Source organism: Antechinus flavipes, chromosome 1 (assembly GCF_016432865.1).
Source record: "Antechinus flavipes isolate AdamAnt ecotype Samford, QLD, Australia chromosome 1, AdamAnt_v2, whole genome shotgun sequence".
NCBI lineage: Eukaryota > Metazoa > Chordata > Mammalia > Dasyuromorphia > Dasyuridae > Antechinus > Antechinus flavipes.
The window spans coordinates 503,170,772-503,192,053 of record NC_067398.1 but is presented as its reverse complement, the minus strand read 5'-3'; the positions used below and the strand labels follow the sequence as shown (position 1 = coordinate 503,192,053).

General features: G+C 33.0%; 1 long non-coding RNA gene across 1 annotated transcript in view; it reads left to right on the top strand.

The window, feature by feature from the left end:
- Positions 1 to 21,282, top strand: part of LOC127543998 (uncharacterized) — a 305,773-nt gene that overhangs the window by 21,954 nt on the left and 262,537 nt on the right. The window contains exons 2-3 of the long non-coding RNA XR_007949356.1: positions 5,017 to 5,153; positions 8,725 to 8,825. This is a non-coding gene — a long non-coding RNA (uncharacterized LOC127543998). The remainder of the gene's footprint in view (positions 1 to 5,016; positions 5,154 to 8,724; positions 8,826 to 21,282) is intronic.

Here is a 21,282-nt window from a genome sequence, read left to right as displayed (position 1 = left end):
ATATTACATATGCATATATGGGCATATAAGCATACATACTATATGTGTATATCTATGTATATGTCAATGTAGTTATGTATTGCTTTCTGGAATGATTGGTCCAATTCACAGTTTCTCCAACAATATATTAATATTCCTGTCTTTCCACTGTCCACCAATGTTTCTCTCTTATAAGATGCTTGAGAGTAATAATTTTATTTTTGGTTTTTATATGCTTAGAATAGTGCTTAGTATATATTAGTTTTAGGATGGAACTGTAATTTCATTAGGATAGAGAAATCCCATGTAAGAGATACTTCCTCTACTTGTATAACTCATTACCTTTTCTGAAATTTGAAACATCATCTGAAATTCTGCTCTTTTTGCTTGTATTTATCTCTTGGCTTTCTTGAAGTTGAACCTAAATCTCGCCTTCTCTAGGGAGCCTTTCCCAATCTCTCTTAATTCTAGTACCTTCCCTTGTCAATCACAACAATTTATTCTGTATATAGCTTATTCCAAGTTTTCTCTCATTAACTGTGAGTGCTTTAAGAGCAAGGACTATTCTTTTCCTTTCTTTTATAGCCCCAGCAGTTAGTACAGGGATTGGCACATAGAAAGTGCTTAATAAATTCTTAATGACTGACTGAGTGAACTTATAGTTTTAGTGATTTGCCTATTTAGATCATGAGGAAGTTTAAAAAGTTAAATTGCTCAAATTCATATAGAAAATCATGAGCCCAGATCTTCCTGACTACAACTCAATTGGCTATGTCATTCTCTCAGAAAATGTTTAACAAACAATTCCATTAGACTTGGGAAGGAAAATGACATCCACATCTAGACAGACAAAGCATGCATTTTCACTTTTGTGGTTTACCTTTTTTTTTTCTTCCTTGTGCTTTTTTCCTCTTGTTTTTATTTTTCTTTCACAACATAACTATTATGGAAATATATTTTAAATGATTGTACATGTATAATTTATATCTCATTGCTTGCTATCTGGGAGGGGAGGGAAGGAAGGAGAAAAACATTGGAACTCAAAATCTTTAAGATCAATTTGCTCTTTTATGGTAAAACTTTTAGTTTTTCTTACTGGTTGCCTAGATATTTTATGACATGGATTTCAATCATAGCTCCTTTTCTTTCTTGGCTTATTTTTTTTGTCAACTTTTGAGTATCTTAGATGTTTTCTTTCTTTGATTCTTTCTTTGAAGAGCTTTAATTGTTAAACCCTAAATTAGCCTATTACTTTGATACATTGCTCCCAATTCTACCATCTTAGAGAAACAGAAGCCTAATACACTTACATGTGAGAACACTAGAAAGATTGCTATTGTATACCTTCTAAATCTTTTCTTCCCTAACTAAACACATTCAATTCCTTCAATTGTTCTCATAAGACAAATCCTCAATATTTTTCATCATCCTGGCTACCATGATGTAAACTTACCCTAGTCTGTCAGTGTCCTTTTTAAACTGTGGTACTCACAATTGAACATTCCTCCACATGAGATCTGGAGGAATGGATTATAGTAGAATTTTTATCTATTTATCCTAGAAGCTGTGCTTTCATTAATATAAATCAACTCTATTCTTGGAATTTTTGACTGCTATATCACCTTGTTAACACATTAAATCTGCAGTTCAATAAGATCTCCAGTTCTTTTTCAGAAAAACTTCTAACCATGACTTCTCTTACCTTGTACAGGTCATGCTAAATTGTTATATCCAGATGTAAGGTTTCCTTTTCTACTAAATATATTTATCTTTATGGAATTTCACTTTATTGCATTCAGCCCAGTGTTCAGTTTACTGTCATGTTCTTGTTGACTCTGTCACTCACCATGTTAACTATTCTTATATTTTCCAGCTATGTTTGCAGAAGGAATGAGCATGTCATCTCCTTTTATCAAATCATTGATAAAAAACTATTAAAATATTACCAATATTAACTAGTATAAGATAAAGCACAGTGACCTGAGGTTCTATATTAGAGACATCCTTACATTTGTCATTGAATCACTAGAAATTGCTCTGAAATTCGTTATGTATCCAATTCTAATTGTCTAATTATTATCTTTGAGATTGGTTATGTATCCAATTCTAATTATCTAATTATTATTGGTTTGTTCATATGTCTCCATCTTTTCCATAAGAATAATATAAATAATATAATATTTAATTTAATCATACACAATAAAAATTTTATTAATAAAATAAATAGTATTGCTATTATTGATTATTGTTAATAAAAAGAATAATATGCTAAAATATAGGTAAACTATAGTCACAGCATTCTTTTCATTTACTAGTTTAATAATTATGTCAAAAAATGAAATGAAATCACACTCACTCTTTGTAAATGCTGCTACCTTTTCTAGTGTTCTCTATTGTTCAACAACCATCTCTCGCTTTAATGGTCTGTTCTAGAACTTTCCCAGGGACAAACTATCCTATAGCTTTATAATCTGTTTTTTTATTCTTTCAAAATCTCTGTTTTAAAACCCAGAAGTACTTCCCCTGATTCTTTTTTTTTTTTTTTTCATTGCAGTACTTCCTGAATTTTATCCAATTGAAGAGTCCATGGAGTTGTTTTTCAGGAGATTTTAGCTATTAATTAGTCATTTTCAATATAAGAATTATTTTCCTTTGCAGAGAAAATGGAAGAAAAAATTCAAGAGAGCATTTCTGCTTGCTTTATAATTTCAAGTTATCTTCCAAATATATCTAAAGAAATATTTTTGTTGCCCTTAATTTCTAATCTTAGCTTATTCCAAAAGTTAGTAATCCTGATGCTGTTTTTTATAGGACTATGCAATCCTGTTTAATTAATTCTTAGTTATCTGACCTTACTTTCATATTCTGTATGTTTCTTTTAAAATTTAAATTGGATAGTGAATTCTTTGTGTATCTACATAAGCAACTTCAAACAAACTTTTCCCAAATGAACAGAAATTTTCTTTCCTTCAAACATTTTTCCTCCCCTGTTGAAATTATTTTCCCTTGTATCTTTAGAATTCCTTTCTAGAGCACTTCTTATCTTGTTTTGAGCTAACTTCCTCTTTCACGTATTTGTCCATGTGATCCCACCTGTTTACTTCCATATTTTAAAGTATAAAATGATTATGAAAATAAGAAAAGTTATTTTTGCTCTGCTTTTAGCAAAGAAGATATCAGAATGATTAAATTTTTTTCATCACTACTACTTTTTGCCGCTATGACAAACTTGTGGTACATTTTTCAAACCACTTATCTATTTCTTCTTTCTGATTAAGTGATCTATAACATATTTTAATTACAAAATTATTTCTATTTCTCCCTGCACAAACTCAAATATTCTGCCACATGTTGATGTGGTTCTTATATCTCTTCAAATGAATATATTTTCTTAATATATAATACTATCTCCTATTTTTACCTATTCAGTTAATTTTGAATAAGGTATACTGATCCAAAATCATGAGTTTCATTCCACCAAATCTGAAAGATATCTTTAACGTCAAATTTGCTCTTTTATGGTAAAATTTTTAGTTTCTCTTGTTTGTTACTTAGACATTTGATGCCATGGATTTCATTGAAAGCTTCTTTTCATTCTTGGGATTTTTTTTTTTTTTTGTCCACTTCTGAGTATCTTAGATAATATTCTTCCTTCTTTGCAGTTGTTCTTTATTGTTCCTAACTTGGAAGATATATAAAAGCAGTCTTTTCTCTGACCTAGACCTTATGAGTAAATTTCCAATACACCTAGCCAATACATTCTTACAGACCTTTGTTATTTTATTAAATATACACCAAATCTGCCAGAAATCTATCACTCCTGTATTTCAAATCAAATAATTACACAAGTCCAAATCCTATTCTAAAATACCACCTTCTATCCAACCATTCAATTCCCAAATTATTTTTATGCTCTGGATTCCTTACTCTCAATGAGAAAAACATAACATGGGTCTCTCTGGTCTCCAATTCCTTGCTAAACCTTTTTAAAATCATAATTACTTTTAGTATTATCATTATATTTTTGTGAGTTACCAGAGACAGATAGTTGGCCTCCATTTTGATAACTTGGTAAGTTCTTAAATATGTCTTGAACTGATGCCCTAGGAAGACAGCAAACTTCTCTGGTATTATGAGGTTTAATAAAAAAAAAGTTATTTTAGTATTCCTGGAAATAAATTTCTTTACTAGCAACCCCTTTTTTCTTTTTCTTTTGATTCTTATGGGATGATCTTTCACACGATAGTTACTTTGACAATGTCATTCTTGGGAAGACAAATAGTTTCTTCCAACTCTGACTTGTATAACTTCTTCAGGAAAATCCTTAAATCTGTTTATTTCTTAAGATTTCATTCTATCTTAGGCTTTGCCACCCCCCCCCCCCACATATACTTTCATTCCTTTTTTGGTCACCCTTTTATATTCCATTATCTTTACATGAATTAAGTCTTTTTTCAGATTTTGATTTTTGCCATTAAATACCTATATCTAGTTCCTTTAGAAATAATTAATTTTTCCTAGTGACCCAGATATGAAGAGATATTCTTTGAGTCCTAGGAGAGATATCATCTCTATACTTGGAAGACATAACAATAATTTGGCTATGGCAGAAATATAAATAACAGATACTTATTACAATTCCTTCTATACTTTTCTCTACTTTCCTTAATGATTGAGTTTTTTAGTTTTAAAAATAATCAAATCACTTGGTATCTACAGCTCATCCATAATTATCTAGTTAAAACTTTTACAACCTATGTTTTATATCTCAATAACTTGCCAAATCTACCTGTTGTGAGAATAATATTCTAAAAATCTTTACCATTAGGCTAGTTTATCTGTAAAAGGTATTGGGTCTTGAAGGGAGGGAAAGAATTCCAAGTAGTGAGTTTTGAGTGGGTTGTGGTACTTAATAAATATTCAGTGTCTATCACTGATACTGGCAGCATCCATCTAACTGAAATTTTAAAGTGAGGTAGTTTAATTAATGTCCTTGAGCAACTCACTGATTATAGTAATTATTTCTTCCATTTATAGGAATAAACCTACTGCATAAATTAGGATTGAGAAGGAATAGCCTACCCTGTCAACTATAACACTCATCAGATATAATCAGCTATGTTCTTCCAGTCATTTGGAAACAGCTCCATGGAGTGGCAATCCTAAGGTGGCAGGTAAAGATGTTCACTCTTCAATTTATAAGACATTTTGCTTTGAGTCTCAGTTACTCCTTCATAAAATAAGGATTTAAACAACACAATCATTGATATTGTATAATTTATTTTATTTTAATTTATTGATATTGTATAATTTTATGACTCTTTAAAATGAAATAATAAAAAAAAAATCATGGTTCAAAGAGTGCAGACTGGGCATAAGGAAATCTGGTATCATGACTGATACTTCCTAGCTGCCTGACTATGAAAAACTCGCTGAACCTCAGTTTCCCCAATTGCAAAAAAGGAATGATAATTCTTTTTTTTTTTGCAACATTGTTGCAAAACATAAATTATACTTTTTAAGCATTCAAGTGTTAGAGAAATGTGTCCTTTTTTTTTTAATTGACCTATTCTTAGTTTTTTTATCTTAGCAAAGTTTAAAGTTGACTATTTCAAAGTGAACCATGACCTTGATGTATATCCTTCTGCTGTCTCACTTTTCCTGGATTACAGACTTTCTTCCTCTTCTACCCATCTGCCTCATACAGAGAATGAGGATTCATAATCATAGCAGAGTATACTTAGATTGGTATCAGTATAAATGAAAATATTTCAGTCCGTTCAGCCACTAATTTCTAATTAGATTCCCTCTGACACTCTGAATCAGGAGTATAGTTGTTTTGCTCTTGTGCTGTCCAGGCTAATTAATGAACAGAGTCCTTCATAAGTAGATTAATAGAATTCATCCCATTACCCAAAGTTATTTCCGTCAGGGTTACATTGCACTTCATTAGGGAAGCATGAATTGAGGCAGCTTTCAATTAGAAAACAAAGCTAATATAAGTGTGAGCTTCTGTTTTTCAGAGCTGCTTATTTGTTTTTCTTAAACTTTAAGAAGGGTCTATTGGGTTTTTATGTACTGATTAAATTCCCACATGAAACAAGTTTCTATGAATAATAGTGCTGCAAAAAATAAGGACTCATTTCTATAATATTAAGGAGAGCCTTGAAAGGCAATTTGTTGTGAATTATAGAAATGCTCAGATATGGAAGGTATTATGCATAATGGAGTCAGGAAAATCTGAATTCAAGTGAATGTCTTATATTGGCTTTCTCTCTCAGTATCCCAGCTATAAACAACCTTCTAAGACTAAGAGTTACAGAAATATTGCCCATAATCTTTGGCACAGGGAGTTTCCCCATTGGGGAATCCCCATTGAAATTCTAGGTGCAGTCCAATTTTTAAATGCCATATGCAATTAAATGACCATCAATACATTTATTTTATGCATAGAAAATATATTATCCTAGATCCTCTGGAATAGGTACTGCTGGTCAGGATTGTCCTTGAGTAACTTACATTCTCATTCAGATAAGATAGCTATTTGACAATGGAGATAAAGTTATCCGGTTGTATTTTTATCTTTATATAGACACACGCTGTATTTACATTTTCTTCCTCAATCCAAAAACCAAAGCAGTGTATATATACTGCTGTGTGTGTGTGTGTGCGCGCAGGTGCAAAGCAAGTTTAAGGTTTAAATCACTTTATTTTAAAATAATGCAACTATTCATGCTTATTTCAAGGAGGTGTTTGATCTTCAGAGCTCCCCTCCTTAGACATACACTAAATCTCTAATTTACCTTATTCAATGTTTCATGAAATGGGTTTTTTGAAAGTTTCTATACCCTTGTTGTTAATCTGGAAATTAGCTTCTCAGAACTCAAACAATAGACATTAGAGATAGCTTCCTGGTGTAGTGGATAGATAAATCTTTGAAGACCTATAACACCGAAATTTGGCCTCAGATACTTATTAGTTTTTGTGACTTTGAGCAAGTCACTCAAGCAGGTCTGTTGTCTTCAATTTCATCAGCTAATAATAACATTTACTTATCAGGTTTGGTGTGAGCACTAGATTAGCTAGGTTTTTTTTTTGTTTGTTTGTTTGTTTTTTGTATAGTAACACAATGTCCAGTATATAGTAAGTTTTGCTAGCTTGTAGAGTTGTCACAGCCCACTGATTTAATCTTCAAGAACTTGGACCTACCTCTGTGCCAGGATGTGGTATTGGAGTGGGCCTGCAGCAGAGAGTATCTATTTTTGTACCAATAAAATATATTTAAATAATTTCTGAACAATATATTTTTCAAGGGACAACATTCATTTTCTAAGAAGCTTAATGGGTTGTGGCCAGTCTTTAAAAAGCTTTATGCTTTTTACTGATGGTAGTTACTGAGAAATGAGGGTAACTTCTAACCATGATGAGATATTAGAGTGAGATTTTGTGGACTATTCAGAAATCAGGAAGACAAATGAACCAATGCCTGGACAACTATCACCACACCATAGCACTGTGGATGTCTTATAACTATACAGAGCAAGTTAGACCTGAAAGAGACCTGAAAAAGATCATCTGATTAAACTTACTCATTTTACAGATGTGGAAACTGAGACTCTGAAAGATAAAGTGAATTGATTCAAGAACACACAGCTAGTAAATAACAAGCCTGGACTTCTGAGTCCATTTTCTCATGTAGCATATGTCATTCATATGATGGAGAAATTTTTTTTTCTTTAAATCAGTAACCAATGTTTTTATACTTAACTTTTTGAACTCTAGAAAGGAGAAAAAAGAGATAACATCAATTAATCTCAGTCTGACTCATTTAATTTTATCTTTTCAAGGTCATTTTCAAATAAAATAATCCTTATGCATTAAAACCCTTATGGGTTAAAAAAATTCAAAATAAAATTCCTTCCTTAGCAGAAGCTGAGCCCTTTAAATAAATAAATGGGGGAAAAAAACCTTACTGTGAAAACTCCAGCAGATAAATAATGATAATAGGTTATATGTAACCAGCAAAGTATCTTAGAAAATACTTAGCCCAATAAGATGCTGGCTCATTGCTTTACTCAATTTTCACATAATAATGAAGAATACCCATACTGAGATCACTCCATCCATAATACCAAGGTGAACCTAGTTTTTTGAAACTGCTGTGAGCTAGATGTGCTCTGGTTCAAATGGGAAATGAGCAGTTGTGGTGATTTAGCAGAACTGTAGTTACGCTATTATCAGTGGAGATCACCTTGGGTTCATGGAAAATGATCCAGCCACTTTCAATGCCTGTTAGAAACCTTTCCATTTATTCTAAAATACACTCTGGGTCTCAATGCAGCTTTCTACTGAAAATCTCATCTTATCAGCTTAAGCCATTCTATAGATTGTGCTCACTTTCAACATTCAGGTTTCATCAGCCAGAGAATGAGCTGTTTCAAGCTGCAAGACATTAAAATTCAGGTATTGATGAAAACTAAAAATTGTCTTCAGTGTCTTCGTGTTTGCCCCCACCACATTCTCTTTTATTGACTTACAAGTATAATTCTATTTCAATTTACTAAAGAGCAATAAGAACCGGCTAGCCCTGTTTCTGATATTTTACATTTTTTTAGGGTGCTAGGTTGAAACAAAGGTCTTGTGAGTCTTGAGTGACAGCAAGGGATACAAGAAATCTTGGACAGTGGTGTTGAGCTGGGGAATGCCTAATGGTCCCCATTTTCTCTATGGCTCTGCAACCATCAGGTCTACCTATGTATTTTGCGCTAATCCTAGAATTATTGTTTTGACCTGAGCACCTGCTGAGTAAATTCCTCGTCCTGGGTTTGGGATGCAGAACTGGGAAGGTGAGTAAATACATGATTATTTAAAGTTTCAAGTGCTCTATCCTTTACATGTTCAAGTACTGCTTCCGTCAATATATATAATCTGTGCAATTCTATGTATAGAATGTTATACAAAGAAATTGCATTCCAAGAAAAGTGTGCTAAGACCATGTGTTAAGGACTAAAAATCTGAGGGTGGGGAGAAAGTAGAATGATTATAACCCCCTAACAGAAGGAGGTCTGTTCCATTTAGTTACTACTAACTGAAAATATCCAGACATTTTAAGGATCATGTTCACTCATACAGATGAGAGATGAATGAGGTCTCCTAATAAATATGTTCTTGTCCTATAGCTCTACCCAACTTTGTCTTCAGGAGAAAATGTAATAGGTAACAACTTATACGAGCTATTTGTAATACATTTGTGAAGAATATTCATCATCATTTCATTGTGTGTAATAACTTGCTCTAAAACTTAATGCTATTCTTACTTTTCAATTCATTTAATTCAACAATTTGTGAATGCCTAACAACTTATTATCTTATCATAATATGGATTTCATCTTCAGCTGTTTTGTTTTTCTCTTCATATAACACCTTGTTTTGAATCCTGGCACTCAGCACAGGGCCTGACACCTAGTAAGTGCTTAATAAATGCTTGTTGATTGTTTCAACACTTATTACTGTAACTGTGGGACTCTAGGGAAGTCACAACTTCTCTGAATCTCAGTTTCTTCACTATTACTGTGATTGTCATTAGGCATAGTTGCTGTTGTCAGGGTCATGGGAGCTTTCATTATGAATCAGAAATATCAAGAATTAAAATAATATTAGAGATCAATATATGATCAGAACTAGAACTAGAAAGGGAGATTTGGGGCTTAATAACGTTAGGATCAAATCATTTTTTCAGCTGAAGAAACTGAAGCTTATAATGACTGACTTGAAACCACACAAAATATTTGCAGTAGGCTCCAGATAAGAAGCCCTTTCCAAAATGCATTGTTAAATTTGTTAATTTCTAGATTCTGGAATTCTAACTCAAGGTCTTATGTTTTATTTTTTTCTTCAATATTTAGTAGTCATAATAGCTATGTCAGTAGGAATTTAATGCATTTGTGATAGTATTGCCTTTAATCTAAAATAGTCACAATCACATGAGATTTCAGATATGTGTGTGTTTGTGCATACATTATTAATATATATACTTCACACACATGTTTGTTATATATATGCAGTTAAATTGTATTTATTATTGTAGGGGAGCAATTGCATAAATGATTCAAATGCTATCTAAATCCCAATTTGTGCTATCTTCATATTATCCTTTGTTTAAATTTTGAATGAATTTGTAGTCCCTGAGCACCAATCAGTATGGAGGAGAAGGGAGTGATGGTGTTATAGAAGAATCATTTCCAATTATCCAATGAGTATCTGTTATATACCAAGCAATAGGAGATGCCAAAAAAACATGGACTCTGTTTGAAAGGTACTTATAATTTCATTGGAAAGCTTTTAAAAAATGGCCACAAAGCAATTAATGTCTAAGTATACATGGAATGTTGTTGATTGACATGAATAATGGATGTAACAAGGATTTTAAAAGGGAGAAATCAGTATTAAATAAACTCATTAGGAAATATATCACAGCTGGTTCTGTTGGGCTATAGATTAATGGAAATGGCAAAATCATTAAAAATGATTGATGATCATGATAATGATATCCAGCATTTATAATAGTTTTTAAAGGTTTGCAAAATGCTTTCCATATATTTAATTATTTGTTCCTCACAACAATCCTGTAAGACGAGTGCTGTTATTATTCCAATTTTCTTGATGAAGAAACTGATGCTGACAGAGGTTAAACGACTTGCCCAGAGTCACACATCTAGTAAATATTTGAAACAGGATTCACATTTTAGTCTTCTTGATTTCAGGTTAATTGTTCTAATCAATGCTTATAGATGCTTGGTAACAAGAGTTAGAGAGGGAGTAAAACCAATTCATATCATTAATGAAAGGTTCATATTGAGCTATAGTGGAAGATAAGTCCACCTACTTACCTTATTATAAAAGTAAAAAGAACAGCCTTAGATAGTAATGAGCTTTTCTACTTTAGAAAGCTTTATTTGAAGTCTGTATGACCAATTTACTGAGCATATTGTAGAAGGGATTCCAAGTCAGATATGGATTGGACCAGATGGCCTGTGAGGACCCCTCTAATTTGCAGATTTTTTAATTCTGTGAGCCACAAAACTCGTTTGTGCATATTCTGTGACCACGCCCAAACTATTTCTTGCTCCTTAAGGAAGTATCGTATTCTGCATATAATCTTTCAGGTATTTTACCTTTTTAGAGGTAAAGATTTTACCTTTCAGAAGTAAAAAGAAACGTTTAAGACCATTATAAATAGTGTCACTTAAGGAAGCCTTTAACATTGAATTAAATTTAGAATTGATTCAACAGAAAATGGAGAACAGTTTTTTAAGACTATTCAATCTCTCAATGACCATATATAAATTTTGAAAAATATAATCTTAAAAGTTAAGTGAGAAAATGCCTTATAGGTCACCTAATCTATTGTGCTTATTTTACTACTATGACCTGAACCATCAATTGATATTTCCTATAAACTTTTTTTTTCTTAAGAGACCTACTGCACCATAGGGCTTCACATTGGAAATCTTCCATTGACTTATCACCTTATTCTCCTAGCTTACAGGATTATGCAATTGGAACTGAAAGAGACCTTTGAGTTTATCCTTTCCAAATTTCTCATAGTTTTAGGTGAGAAAACTGTGGTCCAGTGGTTTACTTGAGTTGCCAGTCATATAGATATTCAGTGACAGGGCAGGCTTATAGACCGGAGTCCTCTTTCTTCAGATTCAGTGGCTTTTCCAATATAACCTCAAAGATTTAGGTAAAAAACAAACAAAAACCTTTCAGTTTTATATTGTCAAGTAGAGAAGTATATTATTACTATCATCAACACTAGCACTGGCAGTAATACTAATAATCAAAATAAAAATAACATGATGTTTAAATTTACATTTGAACAAGGAGTTGATTCTTTGAGCTATCTTCAAGAAGACGTATAAAGGCATCTTAGCAAAGTCATTTTCAAAAGTTTCTCCATTGACATCTCTTGGAGCTGCATTATTCAAAAGAGATTTATAATTACCAACACCTTTTACATTAAAATTTTCCTAACTATTTACAAGTGAAGAACTCTAATTATTTCACAATTTCTGCTTATGATATTCAGCAAAAATGCAAAAATTCATCCTTTGCCAATCTCTCAGCAGTCTTTTAGTTCCTGTGATGACTTTGCTAACTACTGACTTTTGTTTTTTTGCAGTTGGGTAGACTCATTATGCAAAGAACTTCTTGGAATATTAATCTCATTTTTATGTATTTTCTGGATAACTTTTGGGTTCATTTTTCCTTGCTATAGGTCAGATGCAATGACTTCACAAACTAGTAATGGTTTCATAGAAACAGCAGGCAAAATTATAATCATCTTGGGTACATTACTTATCTGAAAGAGGTAAGCAATATCCTGGCGTTACAGTAATCATATGCTAATGAAAGACTATTAACCACAGAAAATCAACAATCCTTTATTTCTAAAAATCACATCCACTACAAAGTACAGCATCTAAGGAGGATGCAATCTGAAAAGATGCTCAGGATGACATCCTGAAGAGTGATTATAAAAACTAAAACTATTTTATACATTTATAAAATTATGAACAGATACTAGGGCTCTGCTGAGTCAATTTATAGCTACTATCATTTGTCTGTAGAAATTCCTACTTATTCACATAAAGTTAACATTAGAATCAATCTAATCAAGATTTCAACTTTCAGATAAATTCATTTGTATTCTCCCCCAATCCCTACACCACTCTGAAAAGTTCTTCTAGAAAAAAGTGAAGAAAACAAAATATATTTCAATTATAAAATAGGGAAATATTACTTGAATGAATCTTTCAGGTTTCTGAGTTTTGACTCAACATAAAACATGAAATATTTTTCTTTGCTCATCCACTTAACTTCAATAGGAACATTTTCAAATACCCTACAGATGCTAACATTTTAATGAGGTTCAGTCAAACTTCTCTGGCATCTGGAAAAAAAAATCTTCTCATAGTGTAACTTGGAAGAGAATGTTTACCAAGCACAAATCTAATTAGTTTTTATTTTATTTTTCCCTCATCTGATATTTTCATGTATTAATTGTACCAATGTAACTTTACTCCCTTCTGAAATAAATGACTACCATGTGTACATGTACCTACAGACACTTTCAATATCAATATCTATCTATACATACATATATATGTATGTGTGTAAATAGCTAGATATGTACAAATATACATACACACAACATATATATATATATATATATATATATATATATATAAATATGGAGAAAGAGGCATATACATATACACATACAGAAAGAGAGAGAGAGAGAGAGAGAGAGAGAGAGAGAGAGCAATACAAAACAGATTGGGCACTATTAAAATTCATAGTCATAAAGCCTGTGGTGTTTTGTCATATCCTCATCATATACTAACTGAACTGTCAAGCTATTTTTCAAAAAATTCAAATATCTCAGGAATAGCATATAGGTACAGAATTGCTTGTAGACTGGGAATGACCAGGCTGGGCTGCTAGCTCAGGTTTGATGTTGGAATGGCTCACAAATCATTCAATAGTTGATAAAAGGAAATTTACTTAGTCTTAACATCTAGCAGATATTCATCAGGCTGTAGTACTAAGTTTAGGTAGATGTGGGTGGGACTTGATTCCACACAGAATATGTGAAAAGATATAGTCAGTGAAGGAGGATATAGTGAGTCCTGCAGCCTTGGATTATCTATAAAGTTGAAAGTTCCAAATTCCAAGTGGGCAGACTTCTTGGATATGGCTTGGAATTTCATCTGTTTTTACTTATGGGAAGAGTCACTTCCCAGAATCATAGAACAACTAAGACTGACTAGCACTAAGGATGAACCCCATTTGCACTGCATATTTACATTTTTAATGGAACCAGTGGTCATATTTTACATGTTTACAACTTAAAGTAGTTCAAATTCTAATAAATGAGACCATTGCATAGGATACATTAATGTACCAATCAGGATCTAGCTGTTTTTGAGGATGGGTGAGAATATCTGCAGCATGTAGTCCAATATGTACATTAATGGAATAGAATTTTAAAAAATCCTCTAAATCCTATGATGATGGTGATGATGATGATAACTGTAAGAAATGTTCCAATTTGGATGAAATGATATGAGAAAGAGGGACTTTTTTTTTTCTTTTCTTACTCTTTTTTTTTTTTTTTTTTTTTTTGGCTAAGGCAATTGGGGTTAAGTGACTTGCCCAGGGTCACGCAGCCAGGAAGTGTTAAGTATCTGAGGTTGGATTTGAACTCACATCTTCCTGACTTCAGTGCTCCTCCTACTGTACTACCTAGCTGCCCCAAAAAAGGGACTTCAATAGATGTAGAACAATACTTATCAGATACTCAGCAAGCAATCAATTCCATAGGCATTCATTAAACACTTTTTTTGATGTACCAGACACTGTGTAGTGTTGGAGTTATAGTCAATTCAAGTAAAAAAATATTAAGTGTTTACTATGTACTATGTACTAGCCATTTAACTATGTTAAATGTTAAGGATAGAAAGAAAAGCATCAAAACAAAATAAAACAAAAATACACATTACTTTTAGGAGCTCACAATAAGAGAGAGAGAGAGAGAGAGGGGTGGGGGAAAGGGGAAAAGAGAGAGAGAGAGAGAGAGAGAGAGAGAGAGAGAGAGAGAGAGAGAGAGAGACAAAGACAGAGAGACAGAGACAGTCACAGAGAAATCCAGAAACACATCCAGAGAGACAGAGACAGACATAATGAGAGACAGAGACACATACACAGAGAGACAGACAGACAGATGAAAGAAAGAAAAAGAAAAAAAGAAAGCCCAAAAAATGAAATAAGGAGATATTGAACTTGACCTCAAAAAAGTTATATGTTACTAGGAGAAATTAAGAGATATAATAGAGGATCACAGTGATGGAGACTTTTTTTTCATTTCACTCTCCTCTCTCATTAGAACTCTCTAGAAACCTTTGCATTTAAAATGGAGGATACATGTTTTTAATTCTCCCACTTCCAAGTATTTCCCCCAGTATCCTTCTCTCATGTGTCTTTCCTTTGCTCATCCAATTTGTCACATTTTTTTTCTTTGAACCTGAAGTAAAATTGGATGAGAAAGCACAAAATTATGTGTATTCTATATCTACATGTAGATATAGACTTGCAGGACTAACAAAAATAGAAATTTCATCTATTAAAAATAACCACAGCTGCACCAAATCTCCCTGGCAGAAAGTACTACTTGTACAACAGCAAAATGTCATCATACAAATGTTCCCTTCCACTGTGCAATGATCAGGGTACTCTCTTTCAAGTAAAGCTGACCTTATAAGCAGGCAGAGGAGGTAGCTAACTGTCTGTATGATGTGATGTGAATGCCTTCCTTCCCCTCCCATCTTTCCAACCTTCACTCTCCTCAAAATCTTTTACTAGGTTTTGTCTGGTACCTGAACTTCACATAGCTCTCAAACCTATGGTTTGAGCTATACCCAGTCTCTTTAAAAATATATGCTTGTTAGTTTTTGAGAGACAAAATTCTGGGTCATTGTGATTCACCAATTTTAGTGCAAAATAGTTTCTTACATGACTTCCTAAGAACCAAGGAGGATCCTGAAAAATGGGGACTAAATCAGATAACTTTTTTTAATTGGGAGAATTTGGTTTCCTGGCTAATATGAGAAGACCTGATAAGAGGCTGTCAAAAATCAAGATTTGACTGATTTTATAATTTTGCTCAAGGCTGGCCTGACTTGATTTTATGCATCTTTCAATAGCTTCAGTTTAACATAAAATTCAGTCAGCAACCATAACCTAGATTTGTAAATGCACTCTCCAGAAGATTATGGTCCATAACGTAATTAATGATTCTCAATAATCTACTGCTGATTTTTAAAAACTGTAGCATGTAGTAGAGCTAATTATCTTCCCTGAACAAGGCAGCTGATTAGAATTGAGTAGTTTACATTACAAACATATTCATTTTATTTAACTATTGGAATTTTGAAACTGTTTCTTCTCATAAAAAGACTCTAGCACTTGTGCAATGCAGCAAGGATACCTTCATAAGCCAGACATATTAACAGACATGCAAAATTGGTTTCCTATGTATTCAGGTTTCATCATGTCACCCTTTTTTTCAAAAGTCCTGTTGGCTTCCTGTTCTTATTGAGCCTAATGTGAGTTATTCTGCTATGTCTCATCAAGATTCTGGCCTCCAAAAATCTAATCTTATCTATACAACTTTATTTCTTTTATTTCTCTCCATTCTCGTTCAGTCAGTATGTACAATTAAAACCAATACATATTGATTGAGCTTCTATTGCATAGAAGATAGCGTGCTAAGTGTACAGTATGGAACATGAAGATAAGCAAATATAATACCTACTTTTAATGAGCTTAGAGTGTGGAAAACACAAATAAAACCTCACTGACTAAAATACAAAGCAAACAATAGCCTGTTTTTCAGACATTTCTATTCCCCACACATACATTGAATAATTGTTAATTAAGTCATTCATTTATTTATCATCTATGATAAATTATTTGTAACCTAGTTTTTTATTAAAATTTGCAATGGTTAAATAATGGTGGCTATTTGATATAGTTAAATAGATTTGGGATGGAAAATACCAATCATATCTAGAGAGAGAATTATGGAGACTAAATGTGGATGGAAGCATAATATTTTTATTGTTTTGTTTGCTTTTTTCTTTCTTTTGGCTTTTTCCTCCTTTTGGTCTGATTTTTCTTTCATAACATGTCAGATATGGAAATATGTTTAAAAAAATACATATTTAATCTATATCAGAACTTGGTGTCTTGGGGAGGGAAAGGCAAAGGAGGAAAGGAAGAAAATTTAGAACACAAAGTTTCACAAAAATGTATGTTGAAAATATCTTGCTTGGTCCTCATGACAACTTTGGGAGGTAAGTGCCATTGTTATTCCTACTTTCCTTTTGAGGAAACCGAGGCAAACAGATGTTAAGTGAGTTGCCTATGGTCTTACTTTAAGGTGAAATTTAATTCATGTCTTCCTGACTGGAAGCCCAGTGCTCAATCCAAAGTACCACCTAGCTGCTTTGTATACATAAGTATATAAAAACTCAGTTTTTTTCTGGAACTAAATTAATAATATATTATTTGAAAAAGTATATATTGAGTTCTTATGTAAAAGACACTAAGTGCCATGATATATAATGTCATTTCTACAGTTATTTTTAAACAAAATCTAGAGAATTATAGTTGAAATGAAACAATTTTCATAGATTCTGAATAAATGAATTTATCTTTCAATAAGCATTCACTAAACATTTACTATGTCTCATGAACTGTGCTCTGCCTGTGGAGATATAAGCAGAAATTAAATTCCCTCCTAGAAGGAACTCACACTCAGTTGTGAGAACTGGCATGTATAAATATAAATACATACAAGATATATACAAAGTAAATGCGAGGTAATTGGCTGCTGGGGGAATCATAAAGGACTTTCTATAGAAGGTGGTACTTAAGCTGTTTTTTTTTTTTTTTTAAAGGAAGCTAGTTATTCTAAGAGGTAAATTTGTGAATATAGTACATTTCAAGCTTGGGAAACATACATTTACAGAGACTGGAATTACAATAGGATATGTGACAAATAGCAGTAAAGTCAGTCTAAGCAGACCATAACATGTGGAAAAGGGAATAATGTATAATGAAGCAGGGATCAAGTTGTGAAGGAATAGAAATATCAACTAGAGGTTGATCCTAGAAGCAAGGGAATTATTGGAGTTTATTGAATAAGAAAGTCATGTGATCAGACCCTTGTTTTAGGAAGAGCTCTAGCAGCATTAAATCCTAATCCCATTGAAGCATGTCTAATTTGCTTTATAAAGTTTTAAAGTAATGAGCAATCTGCTCATTTAGTTAAGAGTTAAAAAGCAGGGAGATGATAGATCCAGCTCAAACTGTGTCATTATAAATATTTGTGTTAAAAAATATAGGCACAAAGTTCTGAGCATGATTTCTTTATTAATATAGCTAAAACTGCTAATAAAAGATATCAATGGCCAGAATAAAAGAGATCAGACAGAGATGCTTCTGGTAATTGGAACAACTTTTTATACATTTGGTTACTATGGTTTATACAGTTGCAAACTAAACTAAAACAGTGATTGGTCTATATCAGAAGGAAGAGTGAGCCTGTCTCACAAAAGGGGATCTCTAGGTCCCATGGCAATGGGGAAAACACAGAGCTGTTTAACATCTTCTGGAAAGCCCTATGTGAAGCAATCTCCCTTACTATAGAGTGATCTGATGCTAGACTTATAACCAGGTATAATATCTTATGACCACATTGACTTATCCTCCTTCCTCCCTTCTGGAGTAATAAAGATTGAGTCCAGAGAAATGAGGAAATTAAACTCTTATAAAATCTAATACTTGGGTCTGTAGAATTAAATCTAACTCTAATTCACAAATAGTGATTTTGCTGATTAGATATACTTCTCAATCAGTAATAATAGATTAATAATATAAAATAAACTAGGGTATCAATTTTTAAATTCACAGCTGGAAAGTTGATTGTCACATTTTTCAATGAAAATTGTGGTGAGCTTTTTCTTCTCAAAATGCAGCCAAGTGATAAAAGTTCAGATCTTTTATTATCCCAATATAGCCCGGTTAGCTTAGAGGCCTATCTCTCTGCTTAGTTCCAAGAGCTCTCTCCAAATGTCTTTAAATCCAAAGGTCTGGTCCTTCAGTCTCTGCCTCTGCTGTCTTCAGCCTCCAGCCAGCTCCAGTCTTCATGTCATTCCGGTGAAATCTCGACTTGTAGCTTCTTCCTCTCTGAAGAACACTTCTGCCACCAGCCAGCCAAGTGGAAAATATTCTGCCTTGCCTCGGAGAGAGGGCTTCTGGCGTAACTCTACTGAAATCTGACCGAGAGCTTCTGTCTGTTTCTTTTATCCAAGAGGGAGGAATTGTGGGATACGAGAGAGAGGGATTATGGGTAGTTCTACTTAGTACCTTGTTTCAGGTTCTGCCCAAAACATCTTCTTGTAAGATTAGATCAACTCTAATTACTTAGCAGTTAGTAAGGATTCCAACATCTCCCCCTTTCTTTTGTTTTAAAACATAGGGGGTTTCTGAGGGGTACACATAAATCCATCAATATGGGCCAGAACTTTGTAACAGATATACATGGTATACATAAATCCATCAATATGGGAGGCATTATACATAATTTACAAAAGCACACAGCAATATAACACAGGCTAGTGGTAATGTAACAAATAACATGAATCAACATGAAAATTTAACTACTGCAAAAGTCTCATCAACAATCTCTTAATCTCAGGGTCGTGGGTTCGTGCCCCACGTTGGGCGCCAAAATGTGGTGAGCTTTTTCTTCTCAAAATGCAGCCAAGTGATAAAAGTTCAGATCTTTTATTATCCCAATATAGCCCGGTTAGCTTAGAGGCCTATCTCTCTGCTTAGTTCCAAGAGCTCTCTCCAAATGTCTTTAAATCCAAAGGTCTGGTCCTTCAGTCTCTGCCTCTGCTGTCTTCAGCCTCCAGCCAGCTCCAGTCTTCATGTCATTCCGGTGAAATCTCGACTTGTAGCTTCTTCCTCTCTGAAGAACACTTCTGCCACCAGCCAGCCAAGTGGAAAATATTCTGCCTTGCCTCGGAGAGAGGGCTTCTGGCGTAACTCTACTGAAATCTGACCGAGAGCTTCTGTCTGTTTCTTTTATCCAAGAGGGAGGAATTGTGGGATACGAGAGAGAGGGATTATGGGTAGTTCTACTTAGTACCTTGTTTCAGGTTCTGCCCAAAACATCTTCTTGTAAGATTAGATCAACTCTAATTACTTAGCAGTTAGTAAGGATTCCAACAGAAAATATTTATACCTAAAAAATTAGCAAACCCACTGTAAAACTCGAGGCTTGATTTATTGTTTTATTGATTGTCTAGATTTAAGAAAATAATGGAGAAAATAATAATACAGGTTAAAATTTAAAAGTGTATCACATATTTTTGAAGAATTGGTTGTTAATTTAATTACTAGCACATCGCAAACTCTATGTGAGTACCTCAAAGAAGGCAGTTTTCACATTCTATTATGGAGATTTCAGAGTTAGACTTACATCCTTGTATATCCTTGTACAGGCAAGAAGGTAATTTTGAGTTAGGCATGAAATGCAGCAATGCCTAAAGTAGTCCCTCTTACATCACCCCAGCACTAAATTATGGTGAAATGGCTAAAGACTATGCCATATAAAGAGCAACTGAAAGAATTAGAGAAATAGCCTAAGGAAAAGAAGGTCTAGAGGGGACATGATATAGTTATAGATGGCACATGTTGTTTCCCCAATAGAATGTAAACTCCTTGAGGGAAGGAACTGTTTCATTTTTTTGTCTTTATATACTGCTTAGTATATAATACAAATAAAAAGTATTTTTTTAATTGATGTATTTCAGTGCTTAGTATATAATACAAATAAAAAGTATTTTTAATTGATCTATTTCCTTTGATGAAAGCTATTTTTAAAATATGACTAACTTAAACTTTATAAATTAAGGAATATTTCATGGATATAATTAATGGGTATTGAAAATGCATCACGAAAAACAGTGGTGATTTCAGATTTCTCTAAGAACTTTAATTTTTGCTATTTTTTGGCAGGAAAATTATTAATGAAATATTAAATCTTTTTTTTTTTTGCATTCAAAATCCTTGCTAGTTTATTTTTAAAAGAGAAGGTGGGAAGAACAGAGACTGTACATAGCTATCCACCTCTGCAAAAAAGAGCGGCATGAAACTACAACTACATGACTATCAAAATACTGTTTTTAAAACTCTACAGTTAGAGGAATAATTATATAATTCAGAATGTCCATGGAAACCTCATACTGTGTGACTAAGACCATTCCACCATATTCTTTTACTTTATATGTTGCATTCAAAAAATTGAGTTCTCCCTTTAATGTCATTTGGGAAAAATTGGAATGGGAAAAGTAAAAATTCTGACAGGAATTCTCTTCAGAACTCTATCGATGTATGTGTCTTTTTATGTACAAATTCTTATTATAGAATCCCATGTGATGAATAACAATAACTTACTCTTATTTTTGTGGGGTTTGATTCCTAGAGGACAACTTCTATAAGGCACACTAAAAAGGGAAACATAAAATAAATAAAATATAGTAAACGAAATTTAAATTTTATTGGTTGGCGTGGTTGCCATGATTAATAATTCTGTCCATAAAATTACAGATTTAGAGATGAAAGGATGAGGTCATATACACCAATCCCATCATTTTACATTTGGCT